Source organism: Sus scrofa, chromosome 7 (assembly GCF_000003025.6).
Source record: "Sus scrofa isolate TJ Tabasco breed Duroc chromosome 7, Sscrofa11.1, whole genome shotgun sequence".
In the NCBI taxonomy this organism is placed as follows: Eukaryota; Metazoa; Chordata; class Mammalia; order Artiodactyla; family Suidae; genus Sus; species Sus scrofa.
Window position 1 is genome coordinate 18,316,578 of NC_010449.5, and position 21,370 is coordinate 18,337,947.

The 21,370-nt window shown below is 36.8% G+C and overlaps 2 long non-coding RNA genes across 4 annotated transcripts in view; one reads left to right on the forward strand and one right to left on the reverse strand.

The window, feature by feature from the left end:
• Positions 1–21,370, reverse strand: part of LOC106504343 — a 699,971-nt gene that overhangs the window by 81,580 nt on the left and 597,021 nt on the right. For both annotated transcript variants that reach the window (XR_002346092.1, XR_001297739.2), the window contains one exon: positions 6,817–6,908. This is a non-coding gene — a long non-coding RNA (uncharacterized LOC106504343). The remainder of the gene's footprint in view (positions 1–6,816; positions 6,909–21,370) is intronic.
• Positions 12,041–21,370, forward strand: part of LOC102161961 — a 36,385-nt gene continuing 27,055 nt past the window's right edge. Inside the window, exons 1-4 of one of the 2 annotated variants that reach the window (XR_002346096.1) lie at positions 12,041–15,196; positions 16,669–16,717; positions 16,854–17,531; positions 18,084–18,287. This is a non-coding gene — a long non-coding RNA (uncharacterized LOC102161961). The other variant, XR_002346097.1, reaches the window with a different exon arrangement.

Sequence of the window (21,370 nt, forward strand, 5' to 3'; positions counted from 1 at the left end):
TTACTCAGCCCTGCTGGTTGCTAAAAGGGATTGGCTTTCATGAAAGGATAGTGAAAGTTAAGGGAGAAAATGAAGCTGTTGCTCAACAGAATTTTCTTCCACCGCTTTTGAGCAGCAAGACTCTAGATTGACTTGGAAGCCGTTGTTTTGAAGAGGGTCCCAGAAGGGGGTCAGTACAGACTACCTGTGGTCTCCCAGGTGGCCTAGAAGGCTCTGTGTTGGGAGTCGAAGGGGGCAGAGGGATGCAAGTAGAGAATCCCTTCTGAACGCTAATCCTGTTTTCCAAATTTGCTCACGTAATACTTAACAGGAAAAACTTTCTTACATTCCTATGATAACTGGTTGAGATTCAAACAGGCCTTCACTTCCTGCCAGTTGCTGCAGTATCCATGTATTTCATTAAACCACAGCCACTTTTTCTCAGAGATGACTGCTTTTTATTTTTAGGTGAAATGACAGCTAAATATAACGGAACATAAATCAGTCAACAAACATCTGCTCCAGGGACCTCTAGAAGGAAGGGTGAGGAAGTGTACATATACATGAATACTAGACTGAATTTATCGAAATTCTTCACACACCCTTTCATGAGCCCAGGATGGGAAAAAGTCACTTCATGGATAAGAGGGAATCCTGCTTATTCAGTATCAGACCTTGAAGTCTCTGCAGCAGGAAATATTTCATTAATATTTTTTTCTAGCAAAAGAAGTAATTATGCGTTGTGGGTAAAAGAACATAACCTAAAACATATGTAAAGAATAATATTTAACATAAGAATAAACTATTAAAATCTGTTTGAATACAATAAAGTTTCTACTAAGGAAAAATATTACAGGTCACATCTCAATTTATGTTTTCTTTCCTTTTTTCCCCTTCTCTCCCTCCCTCCCTCATCTCCTCTCACTTCCTCTCTCCCTCTCCTCCTTCCTCCCTCTCTCTCTCTCAGAAAAGAGGAAAATCCAGGTGGTTTTGAAACTATAATCCTCACAAAGCATTTATGATTGTTTTTCAATGATACTTCTAAAAATATTGTGCATTTAGTTTTTATTTCAACAGCATACTAAAAAATACTCTGTAAGCATTAGACATTTTCTGAGTTATTGAAAATAGATACTAATGCAATGGAAAACTGCAAAAATGATGCAATGCAAAGGTAATACATCTTAGCACAGTGGTGTTCTGAACTATATGAGTTGGGCTCACAGTTTATATACTGCAAGTATAAAAGCCCTCAGTACGTTTGCTAGAAAATATGGAGGCAATTCAGGAAGGTGCTTTGCTGCAGAGCGTGTATTTTATGTGTTTATCTCTTTAAATCTTGCCAATAGTTACTGGTTATAAACCTTAGGATTAATTTGCAGTAGAATTTTCTGTCTTTACTAGAAAATCAAATTGGCAAGTCTCCTGGCTGGCAACTAGGGTCTGGGGATTGCTCAGTGATAGACTTGGAAATAACTTGGGAGTATACTCCAATGATATAAAAATCAGCAGTATACCAAAACTATAAAGGAGAGAAAGTAAAAGTCCTAAAGGCTAGTTATCATAAACAGGGGCAAAGATTTGTCTCACATTCCTGAATTGAGTGATGCATGCCTATTTTTAATGTTATAACTTTATTCTCAGAGCCATCATATATATATATATATATGTATATATATATATATACACACACACACACATATATATACACACATATATATATGCACATACATACATATATATATTCTCTTTGGTCTACATATATGTAGAAGCTCAGATTTAGGGGGTACACCTTGGTTTAAATCCAGTGCTATTAAATCCCAAGGAAGTTATTATCTGATTTGTAAAGTATAAAACTTACCAACATGGTTTTTGCAGTTGTTAAATGTGAAACAATATGTGATGTGATGTCCTGACCGGCATGGATCATCAGTAGCTGTTAGTTCTCACACCCTGACTAGAAATTATAATTATGTGAGGTGATGGATGTGTTCATTCACCTTATTATGGCAATCATTTCACAGTATTTACATGCATCAAATTACTCCACTGTATGCCTTAAACATACACAATGTCCTCTGTCCATTTGGCTGGGGAAAAAGAAAATAAAACAATGATCTCACATTAAAGAAAAGAAATTAGTCACACTTGCTCTCAAGGCAAAAAAAGGAAACTGTTCAACAAGCAAATGTTGGGCACACATTTTGTGCTAGATTTTGTGGTAGGTGCTAGGGATGTAACTGTGAGGAAATAAAAATAAGAAGAGTTTAAGAGTGCTGGACACTAACCTAGATACTGCCTATATTAGGTCCTTGCAATTCAGAACTTCCAATTTGGTAGTGATAGAGATGAAAAAAATAGCGGATGTAGTGAGGGATAAGAGAGAATTTACTCAAGGCCCTAAGGGGCAATTAGTCAGAGCTTGGGAGGAAAACGAAGATTTCTTAGGATGGCATCAGTGTGACCTACTTATGGGAAAGAGATGCCCTTACCTTCTGAACTTCTGAATGGTTAACATTAAAAGTCTTAGCATTAGAAGCAGATTGTACACTCTGCCCAGACAAATTAGATCATTAGAGTAAGAAGAGGAATTGTGGTGTGTGTGCATGTGTGTGTGCGTGTGTGTGTTGGAGAAATAGATATGGACTGCCCATGACTGGCAATCAATAGTATGGCTTCATATGGACACTATGTGTTCTCTATAAGTAGCCACTAAATGAATGAATGAAAGAGAGAAAGAATGAATAAAAGAAGCCCTAGTAAACAAAAATTAAAGTTTTGGAAAAGAAAACAGTTTAGGAGTTCCCGTCGTGGCACAGTGGTTAACGAATCCGACTAGGAACCATGAGGTTGCGGGTTCGGTCCCTGCCCTTGCTCAGTGGGTTAACGATCTGGCGTTGCCGTGAGCTGTGGTGTAGGTTGCAGACACGGCTCGGATCCCATGTTGCTGTGGCTCTGGCATAGGCCGGTGGCTACAGCTCCGATTCAACCCCTAGCCTGGGAACCTCCATATGCCGCGGGAGTGGCCCAAGAAATAGCAACAACAACAACAACAACAACAAAAGACAAAAAAAAATAAAAATAAAAAAATAAAGTAGAAACTCTTAATAAATTGAGCATATTAAAAAAAAAAAAAGAAAACAGTTTAATATATGCCATTTGAAGAAAGACTATCTGTTTTGGAAGCAAGGCCCATGAAGTCACTTAGCCATCATGAGAAAACTAATAAACAGATGCCCATGATGAATGGTACTGCCCATTAGCAATTTTTTTGTTCACTCCCCACCCTTGCCATGGCTTACCTGCCCCATCATCTTTAACCTTTTTTTTTTTTTTTTTTTTTTTTTTGTCTTTTTTTTTTTTTTGCCATCTCTGGGCCGCTCCTGTGGCACATGGAGGCTCCCAGGCCAGGGGTCTAATCGGAGCTGTAGCCGCCAGCCTACGCCAGAGCCACAGCAACGCGGGATCCCAGCCGCGTCTGCGACCTACACCACAGCTCACGGCAACGCCGGATTGTCAACCACTGAGCAAGGGCAGGGACCGAACCCGCAACCTCATGGTTCCTAGTCGGATTCGTTAACCACTGCGCCACGACGGGAACTCCCATGTTTAATCTTGACCATGACATGAATTGGCCAATAGAAGTCATCAGAATTTATACCATGTTTAAAAGCAGACGCTTTGGAGTCAGCTTTCTCTCTGACGGCTACCTTAATTCTGCCACTTCCTTACCAGGGAAACTTGGGCAAATGACTTGATTTCTCTAGACTTAACTTTTTCCCCACATCAGTTCACATAACAACAGTGTTGTTTTCATAGGATAATGAGGATTATGATCATGTAAACAAAGTGTTTATTATACTTTACAAATAGTGAATTGTTTAAAAATTAGACATCATTATACGATTATAACTCTTCTATTTCTACCTTGAACGAAAATTTTAAAATATTTCATTCAACCTTCTTGAGTTCTTTGTGTTTCTTGTACTATTTCTGTGCCACCAGGACTTTTAACATCCCTGGGATAGTGGCACCCTGAGAAAGTGCCTGGCTTTCCACCCTTTAATTTTGGTTAGCCTGTAAGAGTCTGGAAATCTTTGATAATTTAAACATTTAATAAATAATGCTAAAATCAAGTAATACTGTCTTGAGAAGACCATAATCTCTGAGGTTAATTTTGGATTGCTGCTGCTTTAGAAACTCTGCAAAGGAGGAAAAGAAAAGTGGCTACTACTTTCTCTAATGGAACATTTTCCTCTGGCAAATATACTCCTGAATCTCACAGCACAATTTAATTTCACAAAATGTCAGAGAGAAATAGTGTTAGGTCATTTCATCCTCTACAAGAAACTATTTTGTCTAAGATCAGGTGTCTTAATGATTAAGGCTTTTTATTAATGTATATTCCTAGGCAGCCTCATGTAGCCACTTCGAAGCAAGATTATGTTTCAGAAACATGGGTGTCATATAATAAAGATGTTTTCTTCATGAGGTAATGTTCCTGAAATATGTGCTGGATAATCCATGATCTACTAAATCCATGAGGTAATGGGTCTGAAATACATGCCATAAACCGCAGAAATTTCTTGATGGGAAAACTGGACATGGATTATTACATTTCTCTGAATGTCAGGGCAATCAGGATGACTAAAAAGGATTTTTGCTCCCCTTTTCCAACTTACTTTCACAAAGACAGACAAAATTCACACTGCCAATTATTTCAAAAGAAACAATTATTTATGAAAATACTTTCCATAAAGAATGCAGAAACAATAACTTGACAGTTTGAAACGTAGCACAAAGTATGTTGTGACAATACCCCTACTCCACATGTACACTTTTAAACCAGTAATATGAGTTATTACTGTTAATTCAATTACAGAAATCAGAAAAATTCTTCACTTTGAAGGAAAGAGCATTACTATAAACTCAAGACAATTTATTTCAAAATACATATATTTTTCCTTAGAAAGAGTCACTCCCTTCCCAATGAATATTTTTTCTGGAAGCACAAGAATGAAGCTGCTTTAAACGCAAATCTATAAACATGCAGACACATATACTTCAAGAATCTTAGTAACCAACTGGTTTAAACCCTTTATTTTGTAGATGATGAGACAAAGAGCTAAAAATGTTAACTGCCATCTGTGGTGATTTTAAAATACATCCATAATTTATTTTTTGTGCGCTCCCCTCAAAAGATGGATTCTAATTGTTCTGTTATTGAGAGTAAGATGAACTTAGTGACTTACTTCTGAAAGAATTGAATGTGCCTGAAGTAGCAATACAGGAATTTTGAGACCAGAAAAAAACATAAATGGCAGTGAAACTTCCTCTATGATTGCTGTTCTAGATTGCCTGCTTTAGGAGAAGCCAACCACTTAGTCTGTGTCAGTGAAAAGTCAATGGAATGTGATTAGCAGAATTCCAAGATGGACCTCAAGCTTCCTACCCCCTGTGTATACATCCTGGGTGATCCTCTCCACGTGACTGTGAGCAGGACATGCAAATATGTTTGGATGTTATGCTCATGACCAAAGGCTATACAGAAAAGGTGAAAGGATAGTTACATCCATGGCTACATATGTTATTTAAGACTGTCAGAGCAGACAGAAGAGAGATGCTTCTGATGACTTTGAGAAAGCAAGTTGCCATGTTGTGAGAGGGCCATATGACTAGGACCTGAGGACAGCCTCCAGGAGCCCAGAGAGATGGCTGACCTACTTCCAGCAAGATGACAGGAACCTCATTCCTATAGTCTTGGGAGTTGGATTTAGCCAACAACCTGGAAATTCTTGGAGATGAACCCTGAGCTCTAGATGAGAACACAGCCCAACCAACATCTTGATTTTCAGCCTCAGAAGATAACTTGAGCAGAAGACTCAACCTAACCTGTACCCTGTATCCCAACCCAAGGAAACTATGAGATAATTAATTTGCATTGATTTAAGCCATTGAGTTTGTAGTAATTTGTTACACAGCAATAGAAAACTAATACAGAAGGAAACTGAGGTCTCCTGCCAATAACTGTACCACGTGAGTGAATCATCTTGGAAGTGCATCCTTCAACCCCAGTCAAGTTCTTAGAAGATTGCAACCCTGTCTGACACCTTAACTGGAACCTCATGAGAGGCCTTAAACTAGAACCACCCAGGCCAGGATACTAAATTTGTCATGCTTTTCATAGTTTATGATGTTTTGCTATCTTGAGGGCCCTAGTTGGCTGGGGAGAGACTAGCTAATTCCTAGAGATATTAAACAGCATGCCTGCAAACTGACACATTTCATATGCAAATCAAGCAATTCTGAATCCATTCCTCTAAACATCTCCCCCTGAACCACCTCCTTGTGGAATTCTCAAACACTAAGCCAACATTCCCCCTGCCCTAAATCTATCCAAGGCTAGGTACTAGACAACTAGAGATTACCTCTACAGTCCAGAACCCACTGACATTATTCTACTAGTCAGTCCTAAACTGTATCCCCTTCCTTGCCTTGCCTTTCTCAAAACACAATAAAGGCTCTTGTGCCATACTTTCTCTTTGTCCTAATCTGCCTCCTGACTGACTCTGGAGCTTCTCCATGTGGCCCTGCATGAAATGATATACCTCATTTCTCTTGGGAAATCTAATAAATTCTTCTTTCAATTAACCTCTCTGTGTTGTCACTCAGTGACCTCCATAAATTAATACCCCATGGATTTTTTTTTTTTTAACACAGCAGCTCCCTAATTTCTAGTCCACAAAAACTATGTGAGATAGTCAATATTTACTTCTATTTTAAACTGCTAAGGGGTAATTTAAGCTGCTAAGAGGTAATAGATGACTAGTACACTACCTTTGCCTCCGTTCATTGGCAGAACCAGAGAAAAGAGTTCAAGTCCTTGACCTTCCCAGATGTTTGGTGGAGCAGCAAAAGAAGCACAGGCTCTGAAGTAGAACAGATATTAGTTTAAATAAAATTTCTGCTACCTATTTTCTTTGGTTTTTTTAATTAATTAATTAATTTTCCCAAAATTACTTTATTTTTTATTATTCAAATGAACTTATCACATCTGTAGTTCTATAATGATCATAACAATCTGATTTCACAGGATTTCTGCTACCTATTTTCTTTTTGAGTTTGGTCAAGTTTCCTTAATATCACTGAGGCTCAATTTTCTCATCTTTAAAATTGATGTAATACTTAAGTTATCAGGATTTTATGAGATTTTTGAAAACTAGCAAGGTAAAGCTTATAAAGGGCTTTGCAGAGAGTTGAAGGTCAATAAATACTAGTTCATTTTAATAATCAGGTATTCTTTCCATTGTCATTATAAAATGCAATTTAATAATTAATTGCTAATGCAAAGACATTTCATTAGTCCAAAGATCTCTGATAAAATTCCTTTGCGTGAGTATTATGACAGAAATAAGACAGCAAATAACAAAGATCAATATGCAAAAGGAAGCAGATAGTTCAGACAGAGCCCAAGCATTGTGCCATAACGTCACTGTTCCCTACATCCTCCCCAAAAGAAAAAAAAGATAGAAAAAGCAGGGAAAACACTGTGCTCTTGTTTTTCCCCACATCTCCTATCTATTGATCAGAACTTCATCCCTATCTTTCTATCTTTTCAGTATGATCTACTCTTTTTGGAGAGATATCCTGGAATTAAAAAAAAAATGGATAAAGCCAGGTAGCCTACTTATACATTCCCTTCACCTAATCTTATCAGTAAGATATATAAAAGATGATTCTCAAGGAGTTTATATCTAGTTGAGAATGAAATTATAATGTAGATAAAAGTAAAAATAAAACCCAGGAGATTGATGGATGTTTAAATACCAAATGAGTGTTCCAGATTGATCGTTTTAAAATGAGATGTTCTTCAAAATCTAAATTTTGATATTTATCTTTTCTTCAGTGCTGGAAATATGGAAATAATGAAACTCCCAAAACTATACCCAAAATTAAATTTTCTCTCTTTTGGATTGTACTACAAAAGAAATTTTTCTTTAACCAAATGCCAAATTTTATAATTTTGAATTTAATGTTTAGTCTTATGATCCATTTGACATATTTTTTTAATATAACATACTTATGAATATTAAAATGTTCCAACACCATTTGTTGAAAAGCTATTCTTTTCCTATTGAATTAGTTGAGCAATATTATCAAAAAACAAATACCATATATGTTTGAGTCAATTTTTTCACTATTTGGTTCCATTGATCTATATGTTTATTCTTATGTCAATATCATATGGTCTTGATTATAGCAGCTTTATCATAATTCCTGAAACAAAGGAGTTTGAGTCATCCATTTTTGTTCATCTCATTAAAACTCATTTTGGCTCTTCTATGTTCTTTATACTATCAAGTAATTTTAAGAAGAAAACTGTCAATTATATAACAATTATGTCAATGTCGACTGGTAGTTTTTTGAATGTACATATCACCATGGGGAGTATTGTCATTTTAGCAACATAGAGAGTTCCAATCTGTAAAGTTAGACTATGTCCTTTATGGTTTGTGTCTTAATTTCTCTCAGCAACACTTTTAAGTTGTGAGATACATATACTGCACATTTTTTAAAGCTATCCTAAAATTTTCATGTTTTGGTGCTGTTATAAATGTTGCTTTTAATTTCCAATTTTTCATTGCTTATATCTAGAATTACAGTTGATGTTTATAGAGAAAGCTTATATCCTGAGACATAGCTAAACATACTTATTAGTTCTAGTAGATTTTATTTAGTAGATGATGACGTTCTTCGAAAATAAATAGGGCTTTATTTCTTCTTCGGAAACTGTATATCTTTTATTTCATCTTCTTTCCTTATTGCCTTGGCTAGAGGCCCAGTACAAAGTTAAAAAGTAGTAAGAGTGGATACCTCTGCCTTACTAGGTGGTGGAAAAAATAGAATTTATCACCTTTAGGAACGGGATTAGCTGTAGATTTTTCAAAGATACCCCTTATAAAATTGAGAGAGTTCCCTATTCCTAATATAGATATTGAATTTTGTTATAAATATTTAATTTTGTCAAGACATTCTTCATATTTATTGAAATAACAGCATTTTACTTTCAGTCTATTGATTGATGAACTACCTTGGTTGATTTTCAAAGATTAAACAAACTTTGTTGTCTTCAGATAAACTGCATCTGATCATTCTTTATTGTTATTTTATTATAGTTTTTGCATTCAATTTAATTGCATTTTCTTAAAATTTTTTTTCTGTATTCTTGAGAGGCAGTTGTATTGTAACATCTTTGATTTTATCAGAGTAATTCTAGGTCATTATATAATTTGAGAGGTAGTTTCTTCCTCCTTCCCTCTCTCTCTCTTTCTTTCTTGAGTTTGTTTACAAGTAGTGTTGTTTCTTCCTTAACTTTTTCTTAGGAATTTCCAGTGAAGCCAACTGCTCCTACATGTTCTCTGTAGGAGGCATTGATTTGTTTAGATTGTGAATTAGATTCCTTTAGTAACTGTAGGGATATTCAGATTATTTATTTCTTCTTGGATGGAATCTGTTAGTTTTTTTTCTTTTATAGAATTTGTCCATTTTATCTAAATTACTGTATTTATTGCCTCAGAGTTGCTCATAATATTCCTTTATTATCCTTTCAATGTCTGTGGAATCCATAATGATGTCTTTCATTTCATTTGGAATATTAGTAATTTTCAATCTCTTTTGCTCTTGATATGTCAGGCCAGAAGTTTATCAGTTACACTGATCTTTTCAAAAATTGTTTTTGCTTTCACTGAGTTACTCTATTTAGCCTAGAAAGCAGAAATTTTCTATTTGATTAATTCTCATTTTATCTTATTTTCTCCATTCTGCTTGCTTTGAGCAAAATTTGTTCATTATTTCTGCCTTCTTAAGGTAGTCTCTTAGGTAGTTTCAGATCATTATAATCTATTCTAAGGAAATGATAATGTAAATTTCTCAAAAACCTACACTAACTTTATCCTATAAATGTTGATATATGTTTTAAAAAACCTTATTTGGTTCAATTTTTTTCTTAACTACCTTGTGATTTCTAATTTAATCCATGTGTTATATACAATGAATTAGTTGATTACCAAATATCAAATGATTTTGTTATTGATTTATAATTTAATTCCATTGTAATCGGAAAGCATATTTTGTGTGTGTGTTGGTGTGACTACCATCTTTTTAAACAGACTGACACTTTCTTATGACCAAGTATATGGCTTATTTTAGAGAACAGTCTGTGTGCACTTGAAATGTATGTATCTTTTTAAGTGAGTATTAGTATTTGAGTGTAGTTCTTGAAGCATCTACTCTTCCCCATCCTGATGCTGATTAAAATATTAAAAAGGAATGGGGTGAGATAGAGTATTTGAGGGAAAGAAGAATCCTATAACTTTAAAACAGGAGCTGATATACTCTTAAAAAAATCCACTGGCTAATTTTAAGAGACAATTTGTGACTGAAAGTTACATGAGTAGATGTAGATATTTTTTCATCCCCAAGAAGTGCAGGAGGGAGAGATATGAAAGAAAATTTGGTGGAAGGGCATTGGAAATTATCATTGATAACATATGAAAGTAGTTTTAATAGACTATTACTTTTCTATTGGTGATGTAAAAAAAAAAAACATACTTGGCTTAAAACAACTCAGATGTATTATCTTACAGTTCTATATGTTAGAATTCTTTTTTTTTTTTTTTGGCCTTTTTGTCCTTCTGGGGCCGCACCCACAGCACATGGAGGTTCCCAGGCCAGGGGTCTAATCAGAGCTGTAGCTGCCAGCCTACACCAGAGCCGCAACAACATGGGATCTGAGCTGCATCTGCGACCTACACCACAGCTCATGGCAATGCCGGATTCTTAACCCACTGAGTGAGGCCAGGGATCGAACTCTCAACATTATGGTTCCTAGTTGGATTCGGTAACCACTGTGCCACGATAGGAACTCCATTAGGGTAGAATTCTGATTTGAGTCTTGCTGGGTGAAAATCAAGATGTCAGCAGGGCTATGCCTTTTCCTGGAAGCTTTAGGGGAGAATATATATTTTCCTTGCCACCCAGAAGGGTCCTCCACATTCCTTAGGCCTAAAACATAACATCTCTTTCACCATTATTCCATAGTTACATGCCCTTCTGACCACAGCCAGGAAAGGTTCTCCACTTTTAAGGATTCCAGTGATTATACTGTGGATATGCAGATATTCTATGATAATGTTCCCATGTCAAGATTCTTAACTTAATCACACACGCAAAGTCTTGCTGCCATCATATGCAGACTCCATGGATAAGAGGTAAACATGTTTGGAGGGGCTGTTACTCTTCCTACCACACATTTTTATATACTTTTCACAATATAAAGTGTTTTAAAATGGTGTTTCTAAATTGGTTTGTTGTCAAATCTGTGCCTGCATTCAGGAATGCCAAAGTCAATTAAGCAATGAATTTCCTTGGCTCATAAGTGTGATGTCAAAAAATGCAAAATGTGACTGGTTGAAATGGATTCCTAGGTCCTTTGGCCAGAGGTGCTCCTGACTTAAGGCTTCCTGTGTCAATAAAAAAGGAGGAACTGGGCTGGAGAAAAGCAGTTCTGCTACAGATGCGCTAGGAAAGTGCAGCTGGGCTACTGCAAAGCCAGCCTGGATGAAGAAGCTGTTAACACTTATACTCCAAGAGGCTCTGTCCCACTAAACTCTGCTTAATCCTCTGCTTTCTGTGCTCTCCTTCTCTTCTCCTTTTCTCAGCATCATTTTGCAATGGGGGGGGGGGAACATGAAAGAGAAATGTCTAGAAAGTCACAGTGAAGGCGACTTGCAGAGTCTGCATTCCGAATCCCTTCACTATGTATTTATTCTTCTTTAGGGTGTTTTCTAAGTGTGGGAAGACTGGTCAAAATCTTCTACTTTTTTTTTTTGTTTTTGTTGTCTTTTTAGGGTCACACCTGTGGCGTTTGGAAGTTCCCATCCTAGGGGTCGGACCAGAGCTGCAGCTGCCGGTCTACACCACAGCTACAACAGTGCAAGATCCAAGCCAAGTCTGCAACCTACACCCTAGTTCACGGCAACAACAGTTCTTCAACCCACTGAGTGGAGCCAGGGACTCAGACCCAAATCCTCACAGAAACTGGTTGGGTTTGTTACCACTGAGCCACAATGGGAACTCTAGTATCTTCTACCCTTTTTTTTTTCTTTATCTACCTCCATAATCTGCCCAGTTTTCAGTAATTTACCTCCATGTAGGCAAGAACATTGCTTCCTAAATAATTTTTCTATTTTTCTTCTGAAAATGGAATGAGAGCAATGTTTTACTCATGGAAAATACATTAGTATCTTCCAAAAAGGGTACGTATATGCAACCTACATTAAAAAGCAGGAAAATTCCCCACAGTTTCTTCATATCGTTTATATATTTAGACTCACCTTTCCTTACAGTTAAATGATTAGAAGTGTTCCTGAAAACTAGAAAGTGTTATAACAGAAGCTATTGTTTGTTGTCTATCAGAGGAAAGTACATTTACATGCATAGATTGGGAAATCTGTTCTTATTCATAAATGTAATTCTGGTTATATGCAAATAGAATGATGACCCAATGGCTCACTGTTTCATGTGGCTCTATGTGTCCCAGGAAAGCCACTCAGATTGCCATTCTTCTCAGGACAACTGATTTTCTGCTGTTCTATGATAAAGTCATCAGTTACATGCTTACACCCATCAAAACTTAATTTGATTGTGGAATAGTATGTTTTCTGTTATTGCTGTTTTAATGCGTTCTGGGCTATTTAGTGTCTACACTTTATATCCCTCGTGTCCATCCCATATCCCCTGACACATGTACACATGTTTACAGACAGATTTCTGGGTTATCAGAAGCTTCTACACTTAATAAGTGCACTTGTTTTCAGAACAGTGAAGGAAACCAGATGGTTTCCAATCACAGTGTTGAAAGGACATAATGTTAAGTTGAATTCTTATAATTTAACACTATAGATGATTAGAGGGTACATGTTTAAAAAGCTAACTTGTTGCCAATGATCCTTGTTTTGTAAGCTTATTTAAACACATGGTGCAGTAAAAAGAACAAAAGTTTGAAAACTAATTGTAAAAACTCAAACCAATTAGTAATGGAGAATCCATGTTTCATTTTCTACCATACTTTTTACTAGAGCTTCTAGATGTAGCTAGTAAAATGGAAATAGTATAATAATTTATTTTTCCACCTCCATGCCTTTGAGGAAATTGTGATTCATGGATCAAAACCTGCGGAGGAAGAAAAGTTGTTGGCAAATGCTTAATCTATTTAAAAGTAATCCATGGCAATACGATGATGTGTGTTTAAACATGTCTTTCCCTCTGAAGGACACTTTTATATACATCTGATCTAGGTCTAGATCATATCATATATACAATATGCATATCCAGATCTAGATCAGATTATAAGTCCCAATATACACAAAGATAAGTTAGAGATATATAGATGATTAGACAAAACAGATAGATACATATACACATAGATACACAGAATAAAAACACATATGTGCTTTTTAAAAAAATATAATCAATTCTCTTATATATGTGTACTGGAAGTGTGTGTAGTGAAACAAATAAAAGAATTTTATTTCTATAGGGTTAAAACCTAATTCTGAATAATGAAACAAATTAGTTGCCCCAATCCTTGAAAGCCAAGCCACTCACTCATTACAGCTTCCTACTGGAATTTGACGGGATTACATCAAACAAAGAGATGTTTGCCATAATTTCAATTAATTTAAATAATTAATTAGTGTCTCTGTGCTGACAAAATACCATCAGCACTCAGGAATCCAATAGCACTGGTCTCTGTACAATGGCTTTTAAGGATGGATCACATGTCAATATAGAAGCATACCTAAAAACAATTGCATGTAGCTTTGACTCAGTGAGAAACTGCATGAAATGTAAACAATAAATTAGGGTGGATAAATTGCTGAGAGCCATCTCCAGAAAGGAATACAAATAAAACAGAATATTTTTTTTTCTGAAAATGGACAGAATCAGGGCAAAATATAGATTTTTGAAACTTATAAAATGACTTTGGAAAAATAATTTAGTGGAATGTATATACACACAAACACAGGAAGAGTGTGACTATAAAGTAATGAGACCTATTTAACCAATCTCACATACGAATGCTTTTCCATCCAGATGTTATAAATTGAAAACTATAAATTTTCCTATGGACTGTTATGGCACCTATCCATAAACAGGCATTTTTTTATATTGACTTGGCTATAAAGGATGTTGACTTGCTCTACTTCCTGCTTTCAAATGGAGCAATTATGAGTTTTCCAGTCAAGCTTAAAATAGGTCACACTGAAAGTTTAATGAGATTTCTTCCCATGAAGAACTTCTCCCTCAAGACTTCAATGCCACTTTTCTAACCAAAGTACAAGAACTACTCTTTTACCCAGATATTTGGATTCATTTTCTCAATAAATCAATTATCCAGATGTTTTTCTCCATGTGAAGTGAAATATCTGGATGCTGCTATATTTTTAATGCTTCACATCACATAAGCAAAGCATTTCTAGTGATAAGTGTATGGATATAGATTGTGAGGCTAATATGGTTTTAAAAACCTGTGGATTTTCTTCCCTCAAGCAAAGCTTTAACATTTCTGAAATTCAGTTAATTTGAACTTTATGAAAATCTTTGAAATTTGACTTTTACCTGAGGAGAATGAGTCTCTATTTTGAGTCATTTGCTTCTGGGTAAATTTCAAGACAGTATCACTGGCAAATCTAACACAAGGAAGTCATATGCAACCACCTATAATTTATTCAGGAAGTCTGGTATTTAAACAATTTGAAATTCATGTCTTACCATCAGATAATCAGATAATTTGGCAAGTTTACTATCTTCTGAAGTACTTCCCAAAGTAATTGTAGTATTTATAATCAAGAAGAGATTTTACTATGTTTGCTTTTTTTTCTATCCCCCAAATGAGGGTATTTTGCATTGATAAGTGGAAACCTCTCATAATTTCTTATTTCTTTTCATCTATTTGGTTTGAGCATAGGTACCAAACTTTTAAAATTCCAGTTATTGTTGTATATTTTAAAATTTTATTGATTTTACTGCTATGAGCCTTTCTATGTGTTTCTTTACTAAAGGCAGAGATGTCATATGTTAAAAATGATCCAGGAAAGAACAAGAATCTAGTTCTGTGTGAAATGCTCACTGAAGACCACTGGCCATCACTGTGGTATTTGCTTCTATTCCATTTGATCATTTTTTCTAATTTTTGTTTTGGAAAAATATGGATGTTTTAGAAGAAGGATGGGGTTATTATAAAGAAATTGGTCAGATATATATACTCAGCAAATGTCAGTAACTCAGCAAGGGCTGTACTTCTTCAGTGACCCAGGAATCCTCATGAAAGGTGCAAAGCAATCTAGAGATGCATCAGTGAAGATAGACAAGGAACTCTTTCTTCTTTAAATAGGAAAACCAGTCGATTAATTATTAAAGGGGCCAATGATTTTGGTCGAAGCTTTCAATCACATTAGCCATATATGGTCTGAAAATCAGTCCAAGTAGTAATGTCCAAAAGGCTATGGATTGTTTCCTGGCACACATTAGTAACCCCAAGCATTGTGCAATTAAACCAGAATTAATATTGGTATAGGCTTGGGTAATACACATTATTGCTTCCTTCATGGTTTAAATCTTAGATTCATTATTTGCTCACTGTGTGGCCTTATTCAATGACTACACTTCTCTGTAGTTCACTTTCATCATCTATAAAGTAAATTCAATTCTGCTAAAAGAATTCAATGAGAGAATTTTTTTCTTCAGTGCTTTAGTGACTATGATATAATACAATCTTTCTACAGACTATTAATATGACAAGCAAATAACTGCTGTAGAAACCTAAGTCATCTCATCTCATGGCACTCAAGATTCCTCAAATAGCCCCCCATTACTTTAAGACTGAAAGCTAAAGTCCTTAAAATGGCCCACAAGATCCTACGCAATCTGTCCTCCTTCTTGGTCTACTATTTCTTTTATCTTGATTTCCTGCAATACTTTTCTAGCTCAAACTACTCCAGACACCCTGTGTTCTTGATTCTTCACAAACATTACAGCCATGCTTCTGCCTCAGGGCCCTTGCATTATCTATTCCCCTCCATGGGATTATCTTCCTCCAAATGGCCACATAGTCCATTTCCTCTCTTTCTTCAACTCTTGGCTCAGTTGTCACCTTTTCAATGAAGCTTCATTTAAAAGGGCAGACTTGGGGTTCCCATTGCGGCTCAGCAGAACAAACCCAACTAGTGTCCATGAGGATTCAGGTTCGATCCCTGGGCTTGCTCAGTGGGTTAAGGATCTGGTGTGCTGAGAGCTGTGGGGGTTCTATAGGTGGTTCTGATCTGGTGTGGCTGTGGCTGTGGTGTGGCATAGGCCAGCAGCCATAGCTCTGATTTGACCCCTAGCCTTGGAACTTCTATATGCCATACCTACAGCCCAAATAAAATAAAATAATAAAATAAAATAAAATAAAAAGGACAGACTCGCCCATACTCATCTTGATTCCCTTTATCCTATTCTATTTATTTCTGTAATACCTGAACTCTCCAACATATGTAATTGATTTATTATATTTATAATCTATATTTCCCCACTTGAATGTTAAATCATTAAATTAGTTTTTTTTTTCTTTTTTTTTCTTGTCAGCTTTGTTTACTAATTCATCCTTCACACCTGGAACATTCCTCAGTGTAAAGTAAGTACTCAAAAAATGTGATGAATGAATAAATAATGAATAAGTGGTAGTGAGTTTTTGAATTATTATTTGGCTTATTTTACCTTCTTATGACTTGGTTCATTGCTGCCTCCTCTACCATTTTTTTTTTTTCCAGGCTGTGGCATATGGCAGGTTAATCATTCTTCCCAAGTTGGAGCAGGCTGGTCAGGAGTCCAGGCAGCCTCCAGCTACCTTGGAACATAATCAGTCCCCGTTTGTCTGCATTTACAAAATAGCTGCACAGCAGTATGCCTTTGAGTGAGTATTCATGAGATCCCTAAAGAACACTGCTTTCTTTGTCTCACTGCAGGAAAAAAAAAAAAAAATCTCAACAAAACTCAGGCTTGCCAAGTGCCACAATTTCCCTCCTTCTCATGCCCTGTCATATAAAGTCAGTTCAAGATCCACTTTTCAGCCACAGCTGACAGGGCCCAGGTCCCTGTGTATCTACCAGACCCTATGACCATTGCCTGTGAGTAGAGCTTCTGATGGTCCAGCTTAACTGCTAATGAGAAGAGTCAGTCACAGTCCCAAGAAAATGCTCCAGATGTGTCTGGACATGCAAAACATGCTGGAACATGGCATAGATAGTGAAGACTTCAAAGACGTTCTCTTCAATAAAATCTATATAATTTACCTCTCTCCTCCTCTTTATCCCATAAATACAAAGAGTATAAATTAGGTTGAAGGAGATGACAGATGGTCTCAGAGAAAAAAATGTGAACAACAGTTCTCTGTTTTCATTTGGGCAAACAAGATGAGGGAAGCTCACACCACAGCATATGAAGGACAGGTATGGTTGCTAAAGAATGATTTACACTATTTTAATAAGCTTCTTTGGGATTAAAAATAGATGGCTGTGCATGGAATTGACATAGCTCTGCTCTTAAGTAAAACTGAAGAATAAGCAAACACCTTACCCAGCAACTGCATTGGAAAAGATACCTCCCTAGGTTACCACGTTACCAAGTTTAAAACCTTGGAAGAGAACATGACTATGTCTGAATAACAATAGATGAAATTAGTCCAATAGGATGATGCATAGGTGGGGATATAAGTAAGCATAAGATAGGTACAGCTCAGTGATTGGCATGTCAAATTTGTGACTAAATAGCACACTGAACTCATTCATCATTGCAAACTCTTTATTAAACTTCCTCTGTGGGTGGTACTGTGGTACTGTGTTAAACTTGGGGAAAATGGTGAAGAAAACAACCTTTGTCAGTAAGAAAGTCACAGCTACATGTGGGAAAAAAACAAGAAATGTAATGATTTACCATAAAAAGTTGATTCTTGAGCCTCCTGGGTCCACTTATATGCATATATATATATTTTTTTTGCATAGTAAATACTATAGTAGTACATGGTCTGCATTGGTTGAATCCATGGATGCCAAACCCTGGATATAGTAGAACCCAAAGACAGAAGCCCAACTATAAGTTGATTGAATTTTTGACTATGCAGAGAGTTGACACCTCTAACCCTTCCTCCCTCCATCCCTCGTGGTTGTTGAAGGTTCAACCCTAATGTGCTTCTGGTCAGTGACAAGGTAAGTAAGTCTATGAGTGTTAAGGGAATATAAAGAGCAACTGGGGGCACCAATCTCAAGTGGGAAGGTGAGCGTGGTAAATATTTCCAAGAGGTTGTTACAGGTCAATAAAAACTTGAGAAATGCCTAAACCGGGTTTAAGTAGGTGGAGAAGAGATTGATGGGAGAGGATGTGATTTAAAAAAGGAATTTGAGCAAAGGGATAAGGGCAAGAAAGGGTAGGCTAGAAGGTATGCATAAGGGACAAGAGCTGGCAGCAGACTGTGGGAGATTTTCTCTGGCATCCTAAAGATTATAAATTTTGTATGATGAGCTTCTAAGAGAATTTACACAAGGAAAGACGTGACTATTAACGTTTCAGAAAATACCACTGCCAATACTGAAAATTCAAGCAACTGGATGGATGTTGGCTTAATTCATTGCAAAAGAGAACTAAAAAGAGATTACTTCCAAGGGGATGGCAAGTAGAGGAAAGTTGATGCTGCATTCATTTAGGGTTATGTTGAGTTTAAGTACTCAGGGGGATATTTAGTAGAGTTGGAGAGGGAGAGTTTGAGCTCGAGAGAGAGAGAAAAACATGAGAAAGATAGTTGGGATCATGATGCACTTCCTTACAGCACACATGGTCTCTTGACCCATTCTTTATTTCCTGTATTCTGCTACTAGAAATAAAATCCATTAGGACAAGGACTTTAATTGCTTATTTCTGGATTCTCGGCATCTAGAACCATGTCTGAATCATAGTGGGTACTCAAGGCTTATTTTCTGAAAAAGGATTAATTATTCAGAATTGTAGTTGAAGAAGATATGTTGGGCCAAGATCACATTTTTATCTGGAGTGGAAATGAAAAAGGACACAGACTGAAATTCTAAGTCAAACATTGAGTGAGCACCAAGGTATCAGGAGAGTTAGGAGATACGGCAGACAGCAATGAAAGAGATTGTGGCTACAATAGATAACTCCCTATTAATCCTTATTAATTGAATGAATATACTACTGAAAGAGATAATGATGAAAGAAGTGAATGTACCAGGGTCAGAATCAGGAAGAATAGGAGCTTTTTTGTTGTTGTTGTCTTTTTGCCTTTTCTAGGGCCACTCCTGCGGCATATGGAGGTTCCCAGGCTAGGGGTCAAATTGGAGCTGTAGCTACCAGCATACACCAGAGCCACAGCAGCACAGGATCCATCCGAGCCGCGTCTGCAACCCACACCCAAGCTCACGGCAATGCCGGATCCTCAACCCGCTGAGCGAGGCCAGAGACCGAACCCGTAACCTCATGGTTCCTAGTCGGATTCGTTAACCACTGCGCCACGACAGGAACTCCAGGAAGAATAGGCTTTTTTGTGTGTAGGAAGGGGGATCATCTATGTCTTTGTCTTACTCCTTCCAGGTAATCATGGCTTGATTCCTGCATACATTTGTTCTTTTCTAGACAGTCAGAGGCCAATGGCTTTTTGAGCCCTGATCTCCCTTCTCCTAAACTCATGCCTTTGGTGTCCTTCTCTCCTTATATTAAATCAGATGATGTGGACACACATCTGTTTCTACTTTCCCTCTCCTCCAGCTTAATCTTTTCAGTTCCATTTGGCTCCACAAGGCTTTGCATCACTCATTTTATTTCACTTACATGTGACCATCCTCAGCTCTAGCAAGACAAACTCAACCACACTCTGCTGGCCTCCCTATCCCACTTCTGAGTATTGGATGGATTATCTGAAACTTCTAGGCAACCTTTGTTGTTGTTTTGCAATCAAACCTGCTCCCTGTCCCTTATAAAGACACGTGAAAGCCTCGCCCTCCTTTATGAAGTTCTCAAAGACTCCTCACAAAACACTCACCCAGTGGTATAGCTCTGCTGTTTTTATGAGTGGATTAACTCCAAATCGTTTTTCCATGGAGACACCTAGGACTATGACATTTACTAGCAGATATATTCCTCAGGGGTTCACCTGGGAATGCTGATCATTTTCTCCAACATATGCAATAACTCCTCCCTTTTTCTCCCACTCATCATGGATGTGAATAAGATTATGCTCTGGAGATCACACTAAATTATCTCTCATTAAATAATTTCATAAGCTTCAACATAACTATTAGTAACAAATACTTTATAAAAACCACACCAACAGTTTGGACTATGTTTAAAGAGAGACAACTGAATTCTGTATGGCTGTAGACTATAGCCTAAATCCAATCTTTCTAACAATGAGAGGCTTTAGACAAGATTTCCTGCAATGAGATAATTTAGACTCAATTCATCACCCATCTCAGAATAGCAATTCAAAGTTTACACCTTGTTCTTGACTGAAGTACAGTGTGGATAATGTTGATTTATTATTAACATTAGAGAAGTGTTACTAGTTGGCTATTATTGCATAATAAATTACTCTAAGACACAGGCATTTACATTCTTTTTTCTGTTGTCTTGCTCATTTTCTGTGGATCAGGAGGAAGCCAGGAACAAGTCAGGGTTCTAGGTAAGGTGAGATTTGGGGTAAGATGTCAACTGGGACTGTGGTCATCTAAAGAGCTGATAGGGGCTTAAGATGTGCTTCAAAGCGGCTCACTCTCAAGTGTGGTGAGCTGAGCTTCCTAGTGGTAAAAGGCCTCAGTCCCTCATAGTGTGGGCCTCCCTATAAGACAGCTGGAGTTCCTGGAAGGCAGATACCTCAATGCCTTTTATGTTAAGCCTGAGGTCATGCTTCATCATTTCTGCAATATTTCATTAGTTACCCAGATTGGTCTTATTCAATGTGAAAGAGGATTCCACAAAGGCATCAGTACCAGGACATGAGAACTCCTGGGGGATCCTCTGGACTGTCGTGGCCAAAGTTTTAGAGAACTGATATAAGAGGGACCACATGGATGCAGACACAGTATCCCTGTGTTTTTAAATATTTTTAGACTACGTGTTCCTTTATTTGCTTTTCCTGCTGGGGTTTTTCTTATAATAAAGATGCCTTGTTTATTTCAAGCTCTTGACCCTCTCACAATACTTAGTGCCTTTACTACGGTTAATCTCAATAAGGAGTTATTGATAATAATAAAGGAAGTATACTTATTGGCAGACATATTTTTTA